We start from the raw sequence: 12,966 nt of genomic DNA on the forward strand, positions 1-12,966 counted from the left end.
CTGCTAAAGGTGCAGCTAGTTTGAATGACTTTGTATACTGCAGGGTAGCTTGTGGATTTACTCCAGGTGGAACTAAAGTCTGATAACACTTGATTATATTTCACTTAATTAATCCAGATCTGTGAAGTAACTAAAGGTATTAAATACATGTAGTGGAGTCAAAGTACACCATGTACCTCTGAACTGTAGTGGAGTAGAAGAACAAAGTAGCAAAACATTGAAATAGTTAAATAAAGTACAAGTATCTCAAAATTGTGCCCAAGTATAGTACTTGTTGAGTTTATGAACTTAGTTACTTTACACCATGTGGCTATAAAGATAAAAAGACTTAAGCCTTGCACAGAGGCCTGAAAATACATTTTCAAAATGCTCAACAGTGCTGCCAAAATTATAAACTGACTGCTCCACAATTTAAAATAAATGCTTTTATATATTTCTATTAGATGTGACTCTTTGGCGTTTCTGTTATTATTAACACTGCTGCTTTAGTTGTTCTGACTGCTAAAATCCTCTGTCATTCCGTGGGGTGGGGGAGCCGGAGGCTCGGATCCTTGTCACCTTTTTCATACCTGATGAGTTTGCATCCCTGTATGTTAAAAAGCCTCAGTCACCTTAATTCATGTAATAAAAAAATCTCAGGTCATTAACACTCAAAGCCAAATGTGCAATACCATGTTCAGCTATGTTACTATTTATAATGTTATTGTTGTTACATCAGAAGATGTACATATTGAAAGGATTTCTTAACTTACAGTAGGCTATTTTTTACAATGTGTGTTGGAAGGATTTATTCAATTACAATGAATATTGTCATTGTTGAAGGCTTTTAGAGAAGGGTGAACTATAAGCCTGAATTAGATAAAATGTTATACCTAAAAACATAAAAGCCACAATAAATAAGTCACAATTATTCTAGTTATTTTTACCTCCTGTATTGCTTTCAACCCACCAGCTTTTATGGTGTTGTTACGTCACTAACTGTAAGCTTGTTACATACAGTCTATGGTCACTCAGAGTAACCTACTGTTAATTTAGCTGCTGGAGAAGAAAGATCAGGGGGGGAGGGGGGAGAGAGCTGTGGTTGATGGGCCATTAGTTGTGTAAATACACAGCTGAGAGCTGCCGTTTCATTCAGACTGTTTAAAAAACTGTAACAACAGACTATTTTTCTTAGCGGATGCATGTGAATTTAAATCAATACATACAACTATTTTTTAAATCAATAAAAACATTTTCTAAATCCATAAAAGCATTTCAATTAATATTGGGAGTCATGTCGTTACTTTGTTGAGAATGTGGCCATGTAATAAGCGGGATAATTTGCAGCGACTTGTTCTTTATGGGGAAAATAACACTCTTCATCCAGATGAGGATCCCTCCGCTACACTTTGGGATCCTGATCGACCGACGAAACTCCATTAAAATATACATATTTTTGGTGAATTACTGAGTTTAGGCACGTTAATAACGTTTTAATGAAGTTGAATACAGTATATTCATATGTGTCAGTGATTTCATGTCAATTCGGTGAACATAAACATAAATGATCGTGGTGAAGATGATGATTAAATTAGGATTAAAAATCGAGAGCTGGGCTGCATTTCCTCCCGTTCGTTTTTTTCGAATAACAAAATTATTTTGTTAAATAACAACATGTTGATGTTTTGTAAATGATTACATGTCTCTTATTTAGCACAGAGTATGATATCCGTGACATATGGATCTTAACAAAGTTCCGCTGTACATCCAGCGTACTGTATCTGACTTTATTTCACATGAGCTCCAGTGTGGAACCCCACTGCACCTCCTGGTGGATCAATGATCCATTGCAGCTGGCTTCATTATAAATACATTTATCTATCACGGGGGCGGTCTCAAGTCAAGCTGGAGGTTTTCCCTTGAGCGAGGGCAGATCACGTACCAATCACGGCCCTCGCGTTTCAAACTGTCCGAAATGAATCGCTCCATCTGTAAAACCCCTCTGTTTCCGTAACAACAATTCACGAGCTTCTCCCTCAAACTGTGCTTTTGTATTTGCTGTAAAGTGTCTTTACTGTAGGGTATTTTTATTATATGTACGGCACTTTGGCTCGACCAAAAATCATTTAAAAATGTGCTATATAAATAAAACTTGATTTGATTTGATACAGTTATGTGAAATTAGTTTACAAAGACAAGATTTCAGTTTTTTCAGTGTGTGTGCCATGAAAAGAAGAATGTGTGAAAGTAGATATGCAAGGATCTGAGTTCATTATCACTCTTATCATCTCTACAAGGAGACTTTATAAAACCGTAGGCCTCAGTGGATTTGATCAATCTTGCGCCTACATTTTTACAACTATTATCGTCAAATTAATCCAGCTGTCCTCATTTGTTAATTCCCCAAGTGACTCACTATATGTTGCTTGTCTGTAGTATTGTCTGTGTCTCTCTCCTGAGCAGTTCACACACCTCCCAGTGAATTAAATGGTTTCAAATAAAGAGCTGCCAGCAGCTATTCACTGAGTGCACTCCTCCTCCTCCTCCTCCTCCTCCTCCTCACTCTTCAACATCTCTTACAAAACACAAAGGTGACCTCAGAGCCTTGTGTATACCTCAAATCAAAAGGAACTGCAAGAAACAAAAACCTGTCAAGGACTTTCCATGATGTTTCAAGTATCCTATGTCTGGATAAAATGAAAAAATAAAAAAACGTGTTGTATTCTGTACTACTTCTGATGATTTATTATCACTATCATACCGTCAGAACCTGGTTTTTAAAGGCTGCTGGTTACAAATAGTTATATTGGCTTACAAATGTATCACTGAAATGTCTCAATATCTTGGATAGATGAGCATTATCATAATGCATGTAAATAAGCAACATGGCTGTTAACCAATAGTGAGACAATGAGACACTCTTGGCAATTGACTGAGGTTCCGAAATGGATCCATTCATTATTAAATGCCCTGTGTTAGAATATTAACTGCTCAACAGTTATGAGACAGGAATAAATGGACAAGTACATATTCTATATTCGGTGAGGTTCAATGCTGGTGAGGCACTGACTCTTTCAGAGTCAGATTTACAAATATTATATTTTGACCTAATCGAAATATTCTTTTATTTTCAAAAGCTTTTTTAGTCTGATGTGTCGATTCATTTTAAACAGACCGTTCAACAAAACGATACCCAAAATCTAAATATTGGATTGTTCTAAGATCCCATTTTCATTACAATTGTGGTCTTACCTTGACTTGAAGATGAAGTCCATTTGCCTATCATTCTGGACAACAATCTCTATTACTTTTTTGTAAAAGTCCTCCTTATCTTCCTCTAGTTTCAAAAGTCTAGCTTGTTGTTTGCGTCTACCGTCTCTGCGTAGAATAACAGTAGCAACAAGAACCTGTGGGCTCACGTGCGCCCCCTTCAGTGCGGCAGAGGTTATGGCTGCCTCCCCTGGTGCTTTCTCATTGCCGATGTATGATGAGACCAGCGAGCCTAAATAACATATAAACGTGAAATAAGTTAATTAGAGACTATCAGTGGCGGCTGGTGGAAAATATTTTAGGTGGGGCTATGGAAATGGTGCCCAAATCGTGCGGTCCGGGGGATCGTCCCCCGGAAGACATTTTTGAGGAATGACCCCTTAAATTATGACTTCTGGTGATGTTAGAGGGGGGGACGACGACGACAAATTGAGGCTTAAAAATATGAGATAATCCATAATATTCAGTGTGGTTAGCTATGAATCTTCCAAAACTGTGCAACAGTACAGTATGCCCACACAAACTGCAGAACACTGGTGCTTTGGGAACACTCAAATTATTTAATAGCCATTTAAAATCAGGAGACTAAATACGAACATTGTGTGTGTGTGTGTGTGTGTGTGTGTGTGTGTGTGTGTGTGTGTGTGTGTGTGTGTGTGTGTGTGTGTGTGTGTGTGTGTGTGTGTGTGTGGGTGTGTGTGTGTGTGTGTGTGTGTGTGTGTTTGGTGTGTGTGTGATACTTGCCAACCCTCCCGATTTTCGCGGGATTTCTGACAAAATCAGATTTACTCACTGCTGTTTCCACTCGGACTTTCATACAGCTGCACCATTGTTTGGTTTCCATGGTAGCGCGTCTCTTTAGCAGCGCGCGCAACTCAAAGTCTGACAGGGTGAGGAAGATGAAAACTGAACAAGAATCGACAACTCGACCCTCTGTTCACTCCTTTCCTGTAAAATACAGGTCCAGCCCACACATATGCTCCATGGTGCATTGCCCTTACAACTACAATAAGCATGTAAATGTTCATCTACAGCTCTACAGCGTGGGAGGCGGGGCCTCATTCATTCCTATGAGAGTTGCTAATTAGCGCCATGGATGTAAAATAAGAACTGGATACAGCGTGGGAGGCGGGGCCTCATTCATTCCTATGAGAGTTGCTGGCGCATGATGATAAAATGGCCCAACTTTTGAGAGCGAAACGTCACAGATTACCCAGCATGCCTGAGAAGTACCCGTATGTGCGCTCATAGCGCATGCGCAACTTTAACCAAAATGCTCGTTCACATCAAGCACGTCAATTTGCGTACACGTTACAGCACCGCGCGTTCATGACAGCATGGCACTGGATTGTTATGTGATGGAGTTTGAGAGGCGAAGTCCCGCCCATCTACTTCCGACCCATGGGACCCCGGAAGCGGAAATTATACATTGACGTCAATGGAGAGAGAAAAGTCATCTTTCGATCCCGTTTGAATTGTGCCACGAATGACACATATGATGTTTGTCAAATTAAAAGAACATTTTGCAAGTCAAAAAAATTAAAATGTGTCGTAAAACTGTGAAGTTACAATTTTTTTTGTGTGAAACCGCTCAGTGAACTACAGGTCTCTGGTCTCGCACAATACGCGTCACCATCACAAAGATGGCTGTCACGTTAGTAAATTTCACCTGTTTCTTTCAGAATGAGGCGAAAAAGTATAAAACGAGTTGAAAATCACTACAAGTCTGGGCATGTTGAGAGCTGTACATACACGAAAGGGAGCGGTTCTGTAAGAGCCAGCATGCGGGACCGGCTTTACAAGGTTTCAGTGAGTAATATGAGTGCAATGTTTAAGGTTAATGTCAGCTAGCTAACAAGGTACACTAACGTGTTTTGTTTTAGCAACTAGTTTTCTCCTTAAGAACTTTGTGGTGTCTGTGTATGCTGTGGATAACATTAGTGTTCACAAGAACAAGATACACTCCCGCGTTTTGTTTTAGTTGCTCTTCAGATTGAAGCAGACAGTTCTATATCGACTATAGTGTGATCTCCTTTTTACATCTCGTTGTGTCATTTGAGTTTATTTGCTGTGTGTAGATTCAAGGATTTTGGTTATCTTGTTCAGGGATGCAAACTTGTCACCTTTCGGCGAAATTCTCCGTTTTTAATCCAAAATAGGTCGTTTTTGTGATTCCTGTAGATCTACAATACAAATATTTTTGGGGTATGGGAGGGGGTCTGGCACCCGGATTAATGTGCGGCCGCGAGCTTTTTTTTTATATATTATAATGAAGCGCGAGCTGTGTGCTCGAGTCTTCCTGCCTGTCGGCTCTGCTCATGATGTATAATAAGCCTCTGCTGCTCGGCGATGATGGTCTAGCTTCAGCAGCTACATTACCTACGGTGCGTTCGTTAATATTAACTGTGCGTCCGGAGTCCCTGTGGCACAGACTGGACCGCTGGTGAACAGCTGTTAGAACGGGCCGTTCAGGTGTTCAGAGCAGAGCTCCCTGTCGGAGCGGCAGAGCGTGATGTGCACTGAAAAGTTTTTTTTTCCCGTCGCAATATTATCGTTGAGCTAGCTAACTAGCATACATTGTCACTATCTGCTAACGTTAGCTTTAGCCTTCGTTTTCTAATCGTTTTTTTCATAGGCTATAAACAGAGGTGGTATAAGTATATATCTTGTAATTGATTAAAAGTAGAAGTACTCAGTTCTTGTACTTGAGTAAAAGTAGAAGTACCAGAGTGTAGGAATACTCTGTTACAGTAAAAGTCCTGCATTCCAAATGTTCCTCAAGTAAAAGTAGAAAAGTATTATTATCAAAATATAGTGAAAGTAGCGACAGTAAAAGTAGTCATTTTGCAGATTGGTCCATTTCAGAATAATATGATATGTTTTATAATGACTGATCATTAAAGTGTTATCAAAGCTGGTAAAGGTGCAGCTAGTTTGAATGACTTTGTATACAGCAGGCAGGGTAGCTTTTGGATTTACTCCAGGTGGAACTAAAGTCTGATTTAACACTTAATTATATTTCACATCATTCATCCACATCTGTAAAGTAACTAAAGGTATTACATGTAGTGGAGTAAAAGTACACAATTTACCTCTGAACTGTAGTGGAGTAGAAGTACAAAGTAGCAAAACATTGAAATACTTAAGTAAAGTACAAGTATCTCAAAATTGTGCCCAAGTATAGTACTTGTTGAGTTTATGAACTTAGTTACTTTACACCAGTGGCTATAAAGATAGAAAGACTAAGCCTTGCACAGAGGCATGAAAATACATTTTCAAAATGCTCAACAGTGCTGCCAAAATTATAAACTGACTGCTACACAATTAAAATAAATGCTTTTATATATTTCTATTAGATGTGACTCTTTGGCGTTTCTGTTATTATTAACACTGCTGCTTTAGTTGTTCTGACTGCTAAAATCCTCTGTTATTCCTAATTTTAAAGCCGATATTCTGTGGGGTCAGGGGGCTCGGATCCTTGTCACCTTTTTCATCAATCAATCAATCAATCAATGTTTATTTATATAGCCCAATATCACAAATGTTACATTTGTCTCAGTGGACTTCACAGTTTGTACAGAATATCAGTATGACAATACGACACCCTCTGTCCTTAGACCCTCACATCGTACAAGGAAAAACTTCCAGAGAAAACCCCACAGTTTAAAGGGAAAAATGGGAGAAACCTCAGGGAGAGCAACAGAGGAGGGATCCCTCTCCCAGGACGGACAGACGTGCAATAGATGCCGTGTGTAAATTGAAAAGATAATACATTTGCAACATAGGTAGTCCAAATGTTTTGAAATGCATGTGTGTATAATAAGAAGATGAATCCACGAGGATATCCATCCAGGACTTATGATCCAGGACCGCAGCCACGACTCAAGATCCAGGACTCGCAATCCATGACACAGGACCGCAGGATCATCCATAACTCCGGATCCCGGCGTATATAGACACCAAAAAGAAAGAAATTTGGGGAAGCTGGGTTAATCGGAACATGAGAGTACACAGGTATAGACAGAGAGAAGGAAGAAGTAAGATGTCCCCCGACAAACTAAGCCTATATCAGCAAAACTAGGGGCTGAATCTAATCAGCCCTAACTATAAGCTTTATCAAAAAGGAAGGTCTTAAGCGCACTCTTAAAAACGGATAGGGTGTCTGCCGTCCGAACACAAACTGGAAGCTGATTCCACAAAAGTGGAGCTTGATAAGAAAAGGCTCTGGCTCCCATTGTACTTTTAGAGACTCTAGGAACAACCAACAACCCTGCATTCTTGGAACGCAATGCCCTAGTAGGACAATAGGGTATAATGAGTTCTTTAAGGTAAGATGGCGCCTGCCCATTAAGGGCTTTGTAGGCGAGAAGAAGAATTTTAAATTCTATCCTGTGTTCTATAGGGAGCCAGTGTAAGGCAGCCAGAACAGGAGTAATGTGGTCCCTTTTCCTAACTCTGGTTAGTACACGAGCTGCAGCATTTTGAATCAACTGAAGCGACTTGACTGACTTCTTGGTACACCCTGATAATAAGGAGTTACAATAATCCAGCCTTGAAGTAACAAATGCATGGACTAGTTTCTCTGCATCGTTTTGAGGCAAGATATGCCTGATTTTTGCAATGTTACGTAGATGGAAGTAGGCGGTCCTTGAAATGGATTTTATGTGGGTGTTAAAGGATAAATCCTGATCAAATATAACACCAAGATTCCTTACAGTCTCACTGGAGGCCAAATTAATGCCATCCATAGTTAATATATCTTTAGATAATTTGTTTCGTAGATTCTTCGGGCCAAGTACAATAACTTCAGTTTTGGTCGTGTTTAACATCAAAAAATGTAAGGTCATCCACGTTTTTAAGTCCTTGAGGCAGTCTTGAATTTTATTTAGATGATTAATTTCATCAGGCTTGATTGATAAATATAGTTGAGTATCATCCGCATAACAATGAAAGTTTACAGAATGATTCCTTATAATATTGCCTAACGGAAGCATATATAGGGTGAACAAAATAGGTCCAAGCACTGAGCCCTGTGGCACTCCATGGCTAACTTTGGTTTGCATGGAAGATTCATCGTTGACACGTACAAACTGAGAGCGTTCAGATAGATAAGACCTAAACCAGCCTAAAGCAGTTCCCTGTATGCCAACTAAGTGCTCTAGTCTTTGCAATAGGATATCATGGTCGATAGTATCAAATGCAGCACTAAGATCGAGCAAGACAAGAATAGAGACAAGTCCCTTGTCAGAGGCTATTAGAATGTCATTTGTGACTTTAACCAGAGCTGTCTCTGTGCTATGTTGTGTTCTAAAGCCAGACTGAAAATCTTCAAATAAATCATAGTTTCTTAAGTAATCACACAGCTGTTTTGCGACTGCTTTCTCAAGAATTTTTGAGAGGAACGGAAGATTAGAAATAGGCCTATAGTTGGCTAAAACCTCTGGATCGAGGTTGTGCTTTTTAAGAAGCGGTTTTATCACTGCTACTTTGAATGATTTTGGAACATAGCCTGATAATAAAGACATATTCATAATATTTAATAAAGAAGTGCTAATTAATGGAAAAACTTCTTTTACCAGCTTAGTTGGAATCGGGTCTAAGATACACGTTGATGGTTTAGAAGAGAGAATCATTGAATTTAATTGTTCAAGGTTTATGGCTGAAAAGCATTCTAGTTTACTATCTAGTGTAATATTATTAGAACTTACGTTTCCGGGAGCTGTTGATAACACTATACTGGTCAAAGGCAAGAGGTCATTGATTTTGTTTCTAAGAGTAACAATTTTATCGTTAAAAAAGCACATAAAATCATTACTACTGAGTGCTATGGGAATAGAAGGCTCAGTCGAGCTGTGGCTCTCTGTCAGCCTGGCTACAGTGCTGAAAAGAAATCTTGCATTATTCTTATTCTCATCTATTAATGAAGAGTAGTAGGCTGCTCTCGCTTTACGCAGTGCTTTCTTATATTCATTGAGAGTAATATGCCAAATTAAACGAGATTCTTCAAGTTTAGTGGAACGCCATATCCTTTCAAGTTGTCTCGACTTTTGCTTTATTTTGCGGGTTTCGGCATTATGCCATGGAGCTAATCTATGTTGTTTTATTTTCTTCTTTTTCAAAGGAGCAACAGAGTCTAATTGTATTCGCAGCGCATCTGTAGCACTATCAACAACATGATCAATTTGGGGTGGTGTACATTTTGTATAAGTTTCCTCCCCTACATGCAGACATGCTATCGAGTTAAGTATTGGTGGAATCTCTTCCTTAAATTTGGCTATGGCACTAACAGATAGGTTTCTGCTGCAGGAGCTTTTGGCTAATGCTTTGTAGTCTAGTAACAGTACTTCAAAAGTTACTAAGAAATGGTCGGATAAAGCAGGATTATGCGGTTCGACTAATAGTTGCTCAATTTCAATACCATAAGTCAGAACAAGGTCAAGAGTGTGATTATAGCAGTGGGTTGGTTTATTTACACTCTGACAGAAACCAATAGAATCTAATATAGAGTTAAATGCAACAGTAAGGCTATTTTTATCATCGTCAACATGAATATTAAAGTCACCTACGATAATTACTTTATCTGTTTTAAGTACCAAAGCTGATAAAAACTCAGAGAATTCTGATAAGAATTCTGAATAAGGACCTGGTGCACGGTACACTGTAACAAATAAGATTGGCTGCAAAGTTTTCCAGGTCGGATGCGTAAGACTGAAAATGAGGCTTTCAAAGGAGGTATAATTTAATTTTTGTTTAGTATTGATAAGTAAACTTGAGTCAAAGATTGCTGCAACTCCACCTCCTCGGCCCGTGCCTCGGGCAATATGAGTATTGATATGGCTGGGTGGAGTGGCCTCATTTATGCTGACATATTCTTCATGTCTCAACCAAGTTTCAGTGAGACAGCATATATCAATATTATAATCTGATATTAAATCATTTACCAGTATTGCTTTAGATGCTAGAGGTCTTATGTTTAAGAGACCACATTTAATCTTCCTGTTTTGTTGCACTGTAGTAGTTGTTACATTTACTTTTATTAGGTTATTATGTATGACACCTCTATTAGGTTTTACCTTAAATTTTCCTTGGGCAGACACACACACCGTTAATATTGGGTATTTTATTGGGGTCGGGATTCCTATGGATGACTGCCTAGGAGAGAGCGCAGAGAAGCGTGTAAGACTGCGACTCTGCCTCCTGGTCTCAACTCCAGTTTGTCATGGATTAAGTCCACAGAGCCCTGAAATGTTTGCCGAAATGAGATTTGCACCTTCCAAAGTAGGATGAATGCCGTCTCTCTTAATCAGACCAGGTTTTCCCCAGAAGGCTGTCCAATTATTCACGAAGCCCACATTGTTTGCTGGGCACCACCAAGACAACCAGCGCTGAAATGATGACATGCGGCTATACATGTCATCATTGATCAGATTGGGGAGGGGACCAGAGAAGATTACGGTGTCCGTCATTGTTTTAGCATAACTACACACCGACGCCACATTAAGTTTGGTGCATTCTGATTGGCGTAAACGAACATCATTACCACCGACGTGAATAACAATCCTACTGTATTTACGTTTATTTTTAGCCAGCAGTCTAAGATGCGCCTCAACGTCGCCCGCTCTGGCCCCCGGAATGCATGTGACTGTGGACGCTTCGGTCTCTAAATTCACGTGTCTCATAATAGAGCTACCAATAACCAGAGTTGGCTTCTCAGCGGGTGTCTCGCTGAGTGGGGAATATCTGTTAGATACGTGAACGGGTTGGTGGGGACCTGCGGGTTTCGCGTTATGCCCCTTCTGAACAGTCACCCATTCTCCCTGCTGCTCGGGAGTTGCCGGGGGACGGCTAAGAGGAGCTACCTTTTGCCGGTCCGCACCGGCTAACATGGGCTTTACTGTAGCTGAGTTATTTTCTAAGATGCGGAGCCGGGCTTCTATGGCTATGATTCCCGCCTCCAACCTAACAACTATACTACATTTAACACATGTATCGGTACCAGTAAAGGAGGTAGGGGAGTAACCAAACATGAGACAGTTAGAGCAGGAAATAGCACCCGAGGGTGGGGAAAGAGCCATGGCTAGCTATCAAGCTAAAGTAGCTACCGTTAGCAAACCCGAAAAGAGTGTAGGCAACTGTGGAGTTACAGTCGCTAAGAGAAGGAGAGTTTGTGAGTGCTTAAGCTGTAGTAACGTGTGATTACAACGTCAGGCAGTTGCCGTGATCAAGAGTTTTAAAACGATCGATTAAGTTAAGATAACAAGCTATCAGCAACAGAACAGGCACACGGGATACCCGGAGATGACAACAACAACCGGAAGTTACAACATGCTTACCGCAATAGTGGTCCGTGTAGAAACAGTCTCTGGTCTCAGCTGCAAACTACCTGATGAGTTTGCATCCCTGTTGTCAATTTGTTTGGTTATCTAGGCACAGCTGTGTGTGACTCCCTCTGGTACACTGGTATGTGTTTTCCTAATGTAGAGAGCATTGATTAATTAATAAACTACACACTGACTCTAGATCCTGATCAAATCCTTATTTTTTGATCAAATGTTTTTCAAAAAAATGTATTGTATATTATATAACAGCTGCACATCACAGACCGGAGTCTCTGCTACTGTGGACCACGAAGGAGGGGATCATCATCCCCATCCCCAAAGACCCTGCATGGCATGGAAATCTCCTCCTCCTGGAACAATTCTACACCCAGCATATGCTCCCTGTGTTGGCCAGTAGAGAGGAGGACATTTAAATAAACATACTCTTAACACCCTCGGACTCTGCGTTGTGTTTCGTATGTGTGATGGGGTGTTATGCAGAGGGGAGGAAAACAGGACACAGCAGATTGGGATTGTGGTGGAGATGCTGAGCAGTTATTTAATTGTTGCGTGTAATTATTATTATACTGCGTGCTTCTTAGTTATTCCATCTTTTGCTGTAACATGGATCTGTATGTAACTCTATATTTACTTGTTATCTACCACACTTCCTTCTACATCATACACCATCATTATACATGATGGTGTATATAGGATATGTATTTATTTGTATACATATCTGTTAATTGTATAATTTTATTTTTCGTATTTGGGATTTCTCTTTTGTCCACTCAAATACACTTGGCCCTTTCTCTTTTCCATGTGGAAAATGGCAGCTGCATATTCTGCTTTTCTTGTCTGGCTCCCCGTCTGCTCATCTACGATGAGAAAATTATATAATTAATTACTAATAATCATTTAAACCTGTTATTACCAATATTTCACAAATTCTTCATGTAAACTTAAGAGCACAGCTGTATGTTGAGTGTCAGCTTTGCTTGGTTCATCTTACTGGGGGGCAGCTACATGGATGTCGGTGCAGTCCACAATCATTTTGCAGCTGAAGGCAGAATGAATTTATTATTGACTCAGAATGAAGCACAACTTCATGTCATACAATACATTGACTTTATTTGTAATTGTGTAAAAAAATAAAGCATTTATTAGCAAGCAGGACCTGCAGGAACAGAGAATAGTGATGGATGGAGCTGGGAAGAGAGAAGAATAAAGAAAACAGATCAACTTTATTATCGGATATTAAAAATTCAATTTCAAAACAAGTTGCCGCTCCTACAGTTTTCTAGTGTGTAAAGATGATTTCACATGACCAATGCAAAATATCACACTGAATACATGTGTCTCTGTGGGGTGCATTGTGCCTTTGATGTATATAAATAAT

The 12,966-nt window shown here is 39.7% G+C and overlaps 2 long non-coding RNA genes across 3 annotated transcripts in view; one reads left to right on the forward strand and one right to left on the reverse strand.

The window, feature by feature from the left end:
* LOC307016374 overlaps positions 1 to 12,966 on the forward strand; it is a 157,711-nt gene that overhangs the window by 114,284 nt on the left and 30,461 nt on the right. The window lies entirely within an intron of this gene.
* The window catches only part of LOC307015571, a 9,575-nt gene continuing 1,524 nt past the window's right edge, over positions 4,916 to 12,966 (reverse strand). Inside the window, exons 2-4 of one of the 2 annotated variants that reach the window (XR_013801591.1) lie at positions 12,745 to 12,775; positions 11,853 to 12,627; positions 4,916 to 11,721 (exon numbers count right to left, since the gene is read on the reverse strand). This is a non-coding gene — a long non-coding RNA (uncharacterized lncRNA). Of the gene's footprint in view, positions 12,628 to 12,744; positions 12,776 to 12,966 lie in introns of both variants that reach the window. The other variant, XR_013801592.1, reaches the window with a different exon arrangement.

The sequence above is a fragment of the Notothenia rossii genome (assembly GCF_949606895.1).
Source record: "Notothenia rossii genome assembly, chromosome: 8".
Classification (NCBI taxonomy): Eukaryota; Metazoa; Chordata; class Actinopteri; order Perciformes; family Nototheniidae; genus Notothenia; species Notothenia rossii.